Source organism: Mastomys coucha, unplaced genomic scaffold (assembly GCF_008632895.1).
Source record: "Mastomys coucha isolate ucsf_1 unplaced genomic scaffold, UCSF_Mcou_1 pScaffold5, whole genome shotgun sequence".
Classification (NCBI taxonomy): Eukaryota; Metazoa; Chordata; class Mammalia; order Rodentia; family Muridae; genus Mastomys; species Mastomys coucha.
Window position 1 is genome coordinate 22,878,931 of NW_022196911.1, and position 6,871 is coordinate 22,885,801.

The 6,871-nt window shown below is 37.3% G+C and overlaps 2 pseudogenes; one reads left to right on the forward strand and one right to left on the reverse strand.

Annotated features, from left to right (window-relative positions):
* LOC116077437 overlaps window positions 1-6,871 on the forward strand; it is a 57,661-nt pseudogene that overhangs the window by 7,124 nt on the left and 43,666 nt on the right.
* Window positions 6,339-6,458, reverse strand: LOC116079392 (annotated as a pseudogene).

Genomic DNA, 6,871 nt, shown 5'->3' on the forward strand with positions numbered 1-6,871 from the left:
GAGAGATAGTTTTAGTGCAGAAGTCTCTCAGACTTTTAAAGAAGACATAATACCAATACTTCTCAAACTAGTCCACAAAATAGATATAGAAGGAATACTACCTAGTTTGTTCTATGAAGCCACAGTTATGCTGATACCTAAACCACACAAATACCCAACAAAGAAAGAGAACCAGACCAAATTCCCTTATGAATATCAATGCAAAAATACCTAATAAAATTCATAAACCACATCCATGAACATATGAAAACAATCATTCACCTTGATCATTTAGGCTTCATCCTAGAGATACAGGGATGGTTCAATATTTGGAAATCCATTAATATAATCCACTACATAACAAACTCAAAGGAACATCTCAATAGATGCTAAAAATCCTTTGACAAAATATAACAGACTTTCATCTTAGAAGTCAGGAATTCAAGACATATACATAAACATAATAAAAGCAATATTCTCCAAAGCAATAGCCAACATCAAATTAAATGGAATTTAAAGCAATCTCATTAAAATCAGGACCAAGACAAGGCTACCCATCCTCTCCTTATTTGTTCAATATAGTACTCAGATTTCTAGCTAGAGCAATTAGGCAACAAAAGAAGGTAAAAGGGATACAAATTGGAAATGAAGAAGTCACAATATCAATATTTTTTGGATGATATGATTGTATACATAAGTAACTCTAAAAATTCTACCAGCTGATAGTATACCAAAAATTATCCTATAATTGAAAATCAACTTCAGCAATGTTGCTGGATATGACCTTAACTCAAACAAATCAGTAGCTTTCCTTTTACACAAAGGATTAAACAGGCTGAGAAAGAAATTAGCAATAGTCACAAACAATATAAAGTATTTTAGTGTAATTCTAACCAAGCAAGGGAAAGATTTGTATGACAAGAACTTCAAATCTCTCAAGAAAGAAATCGAATACCCCAGAAGATGGAAAGATCTCCCATAAGCATGTATCATCAGAATTAACATAGTAAAAATGGCCATTTTACCAAAAGCAATCTACAGATTTAATACAATTCCCATCAAAATTCCGACTCAACTCATCTCAGATATGGAAAGAGCAATTCTCAGTTTCACATGGTAAAAATAAAGCTAGCATAAGGACTGAAGCAGCTGAAGGGGATTGCAACTAGTTAGGAAAACAACAATATCAATTGACCAGACTCCCCAGAGCTCTCAGGAACTATAAACCACCAACCAAAGAGTATACATGGATGGTTCTGTGGCTTCAGCAAAGTATGTAGCAGAGGATTGCCTTATCTGGCATAAATGGGAGGGAGGGCCTTGATCCTGGGGAGGATTGTTGTCCCAGCATAGGGGGATGCTAGAGGGGTGAGGTGGGAGTGGGTGGGGAATGGAATGGGGGAATGCAGAAGGAAGACCAGGAAGGAGGGGCAGCATTTTAAATGTAAATAAATAAAACAACCAATTAATAAAAATTTGTTCATCTGAACTTGATTTAACTTCGGTAAGTGATTATCTGTCTAGAAAATTGTTCATTTTATTAAGATTTTCCAAGTTTGTGCAGTATAGATTTTTGAAATAAGACTTGATGATTCTTTGAACTTCTTCAGTCTCAGTTGATATGTTTCTCTTTATATTATTGGTTTTGTTTATACGGATACCATTTCTCTGCCTCTTGGCTAATTTGGCTAAAGGTTTGTTTATTTTGTTGGTTTTCCAACCACCTTCTGGTTGCATTGATTCTATGTATTATTTTTTGTTTGTTTGTTTCTAGCTGGTTGATTTCAGCCATGATTTTGATTATTTCCTGACTTCTACTCCTCTTTCATGTGCCTGCTTATTTCTTTCCCAGAGCTTTCAGGTGCTCTTTTAAATTGCTGATATGAAAATTTTCTACTTTCATTATGGAGCCACTTAGTGCTATGAACTTTCCTCTTACAACTGCTTTAATTCTGTCCCATGAATTTGGGTTTGTTCCTTTTCATTGAATTCTAGAAAGTCTTTAATTTCTTTCTTTCTTTCTTCCCTGACCCAGAGATCACTGAGTAGAAAGTTGTTCAGTTTCCAACTGTGTGTCTGCTTTCCATTGTTTCTGTTGTTGAACTCCAACTTTAATCAATGATGGTCTGATAAGACACAAAAAATTATTTGAAATTTCTTGTATCTGCTGAGACTTGCTTTGTGATAGACTATATGATCAATTTTGAGGAATGATCCAAAGTTGTTGTGAAGTTATATGCCTTTGTGTTTGGGTGAAATATTCTATAAATGTGTGTTATATCCATTTCATTCATAATGTCTATTAGTTTCATTATTTCTCTGTTTAATTTTTGCTTGGATGTCCTGTCAGTTGGTGAGAATGAGGTGTTAAAGTCTCACATTATTAATGTGTGGGGTTCAATGTGCCATTTAAGGTTTAGCAATGCTTCTTTTACAAATCTGGGAACCTAAATGTTCAGAATTGAGATATCATTGGTAGATTTTTCCTTTGATAAGTTTGAAGTGTCCTTCTCTGTCTCTTTTGATTAATTTTTGTTGAATTCTATTTTATTAGTTATTAGGATGGGTACTCCAGCTTGCTTCTTGTGTCCATTTGCTTGAAATTTTTTTACAACCCTTTACTTTGATATACTGCCTTTTTTTTTTTTTTTTGGGCAAATGGGGGAAATGTTGGCTTCCATGATGCTGTTTGTATTCTGATATTAATTCTGCAGACTTAAAAACAGTTTTCCCTAATAAGCAGTCTATTATGTATTCAGGTGATCTCCATTGAACGTTTTCCCCATTCTAACTGGTCAATAAAGGCTTAAGCCTGTGGTTGGGCAGTGGAAGGGTAAAGTGGGACAAGACATTTTGGAGTTCAGGAGATACAGAGACGGGAGAATGAGAAGGAAAGGAGAGAGGACAATTGATTAGGAGCAGGAAACCATGATGGTGCAGAATCACATGGCCAGAAAATTCTAAGTAGCAAAGGGTCTTATAGCTGGGGTATAAGTTAGTCTAGTGTTAGATCTGCCCAATCTAGGGATGTAGCATATAATAATTGGATTGTGTGTTTTTTCTATGGCCTTTAGTGGGGTTGGAAATTTCAGCAACATATTTATGGCTGAAGTATTTTCTTGTATGCTGCAGAATGATCAAATCTGTTTTTGCATCCATTCTGTTAGCCTGCATCTTTTTATTGGAGAATTGTGTCCTTTAATATTGAGAGATTTTAATGACCAGTGATTCTTATTTACTGTCATTTTAACGTTGGTAGCATTTGTATCTGTGTGTGTGTGTGTGTGTGTGTGTGTGTGTGTGTGACAGAGAGAGAGAGAGAGAGAGAGAGACAGAGACAGAGACAGAGACAGAGACAGAGACAGAGACAGAGAGTTTGTGTGTGTTATTTTCTTGATTTTGGTGGTATGAAGTTACTTATTTCCCTTGTTTTCTTTGATGTATTTATCCTTTTTTCTTGAAGTTTTCCTTCTAGTATTATCTGTAGGGCTGGGTTTGTGGATAGATATTGTTTGAATTTGGCCCAGTCCCCTCCAACCCACTCGGCCCCTGCTTACCAATCTACCCTCTCCCGCTCCCTGGCCCTGGCATTCCCCTACACTGGGGCATAGAACCTTCACAGGACCAAAGGCTTCTCCTCCCACTAATGAACGACTAGGCTATCCTCTGCTACATATGCAGTTGGAGCCATGAGTCCCACCATGTGTACTCTTTGGTTGGTGGTTTAGTCCCTGGGAGCTCTGAGAGTGCTAGTTAGTTCATATTGTTGTTTGTCCAAGGAGACTGCAAACCCTTCACCTCCTTGGGTTCTTTCTCTAGCTCCTTCGTTGCAGACACTGTGTTCAGTCCAATGGATGGCTGTGAGCTTCTACTTCTGCATTAGTCAGGTACTATCAGAACTTCTCAGGAGACAGCTCTATCAGGCTCCTGTCACCTAGAACTTGCTGGTATCCACAACAGTGTCTGTGTTTGGTGACTGAATATAGGAAGGATTCCCAGGTGGAGCAGTCTCTGGATTGTCCTTCCTTCAGTCTCTGCTCCATAGTTTGCTTCTGCAACTCCTTCCATGGGTATTTTGTTCTCCCTTCTAAGCAAGAAGGAAGTATTCACATTTTGGTCTTCCTTCTTCTTGAGTTTCTTGTGGTTTGTGGATTGTATTTTGGGTATTTTGAGCTTCTAGGCATTTATCCACTAATCAGTGAGTGTTTACCATGTGTGTTCTTTTGTGATTGGGTTACTTCACTCAGGATGATATTCTCCAGACCCATCCATTTGCCTAAGAATTTCATAAATTCATTGTTTTTAATAGCTGAGTAGTACTCCACTGTATAAATGGGCCACATTTTCTGTATGGATTTCGCTGTTGAGGGGTATCTGGGTTGTTTCCAGTTTCTGGCTATTATAAATAAGGCTGCTATGAACATATTGGAGCATGTGTCCTTATTACATGTTGGAGCATCTTCTGGGTATATGCCCAGGAGTGGTATAGCTGGGTTCTCTGGTAGTACTATATCCAATTTCCTGAGGAACCTCCAAACTGATTTTCAGAGTCTTTTTGCAAGCTTACAATCCTACCAGCAATGAAGGCATGTTCCTCTTTCTCCAAAACCTCGACAGCATCGGCTGTCACATGAGTTTTGATCTTAGCCATTCTGACTGATGTGAGATGAAATCTCAGGAGTTTCTTGATTTGCATTTCCCTGATGACTAAGGATGTTGAACATTTCTTTAGGTGCTTCTCAGCCATTCAGTATTCGTCAGTTGAGAATTATTTGTTTAGCTCTGTATCCAATTTTTAATAGGGTTACTTGTTTCTTGGGAGTCTAACTTCTTGAGTTCTTTGTATATATTGGATATTAGCTCTCTCTCAGGTATAGGATTGGTAAAGATCTTTTCCCAATCTGTTGATTGCCATTTTGTCCTATTGACAGTGTCCTTTGCCTTAAAGAAGCTCTGTAATTTTATGAGGTCCCATTTGTCAATTCTTAATCTTAGAGCCTAAGCTATTTGTGTTGTGTTCAGGAATTTTCCCCCTGTGCCCATGTGGTCAAGGCTCTTCCCCACTTTCTTTTCTATTAGTTTCACTATATCTGGTTTTATGTGGAGGTCCTTGATCCACTTGGACTTGAGCTTTGTACAAGGAGATAGGAATGGATCCATTTGCATTCTTCTACATACTAACTGCCAGTTGAGCCAGACCATTTGTTAAAAATGCTATCTTTTTGTTTTCTCTGGATGGTTTTAGCTCCTTTGTTAAAGACCAAGTGACCACAGGTGTTTGGGTTCATTTGTGGGTCTGCAATTCTATTCCACTGATCGACCCGCCTGTCACTGTCCCAATACCTTGCAGTTTTTATCACAATTGCTTTGTAGTACAGCTTAATGTCAGGGATGGTGATTCCACCAGAGGTTCTTTTACTGTTGAGAATAGTTTTTTGCTATTTCAGATGAATTTGCAAATTGCTCTTTCCAAGTCTGTGAAGAATTGAGTTGGAATTCTGATGGGGATTGCATTGAATCTGTAGGCTGCTTTTGGCAAGATGGCCATTTTTACTATATTAATCCTGCCAATCCATGAGCATGGGAGATCTTTCCATCTTCTGAGATCTTTGATTTACTTCTTCAGAGACTTGAAGTTCTTGTCATACAGACCTTTTACTTGATTAGTTAGAATTACAAAAATGTATTTTATATTATTTGTGACTATTTTGAAGGGTGTTGTTTTCCTAATTTCTTTCTCAACCTGTTTATCCTTTGTGTAGAGGAAGGCCTCTGATTTTCTTGAGTTAATTTTATGTCCAGCTACTTTGCTGAAGTTGTTTATCAGGTTTAGAAGTTCTTTGGTGGAATTTTTGGGGTCACTTAAGTATACTATTATATCATCTAAAAATAAGAATAATTTGACTTATTCCTTTCCAATTTGTATCCCTTTTATCTCCTTTCATTGTCTAATTGCTCTGGTTAGGACTTCAAGTACAATATAGGTAGGGAGAGAGTGGGCAGCCTTGTCTAGTCCCTGATTTTAGTGGGCTTGCTTTAAGTTTCTGTCCATTTAGTTTAATGTTGACTATTGGTTTGCTGTATATTGCTTTTACTATGTTTAGGTGTGGGCCTTGAATTCTTGATCTTTCCAAGACTTTAATCATGAAGGGATGTTGGATTTTGTCAAATGCTTTCTCAGCATCTAATGAGATGATTATATGTTTTTTTTTTCCTTTGAGTTTGTTTATATAGTGAATTACATTGGCGGATTTCCTTATATTGAACCATCCCTGCATCCCTTGGATGAAGCCTACTTGATCATGGTGGATGATCATTTGATGTGTGTTTTTTTTCTTTTTTTCTTTTTTTCTTTTTTTAGCCTACAGCACCCGGTATTCCCAGACGGTCTCCCATCCAAGTACTAACCAGGCCTGACCCTGCTTAGCTTCCTACATCAGATGTGGTATGACCAGGTTCAGGGTGGTATGACCATAGACCATTTGATGTGTTCTTGAATCCAGTTTGCAAGAATTTTGTTGAGTATTTTTGCATTGATATTTATAATCAAAATTGGTCTGAAGTTTCTTTCTTTGTTAGGTCTTTGTGTGTTTTATGTATCAGAGTAATTGTGGCTTCATAGAATGAATTGGGTAGAGTACCTTCTGTTTCTATTTTGTGGAATAATTTGAGGAGTTTGGTATTAGGTCTTCTTTGAAGGTCTGATAGAATTCTTCACTAAAACCATCTGGTCCTGGGCTTTTTTTGTTGTTGTTGTGAGACTCTTAGTGACTGTTTCTATTTCTTTAGGGTATACAGGACTGTTTAGATCATTTATGTGATCTTTTGGTACCTGGTATCTGTCTAGAAAATTGTCCATTTCATCCAGGTTTTCCAGTATTGTTGAGTATAG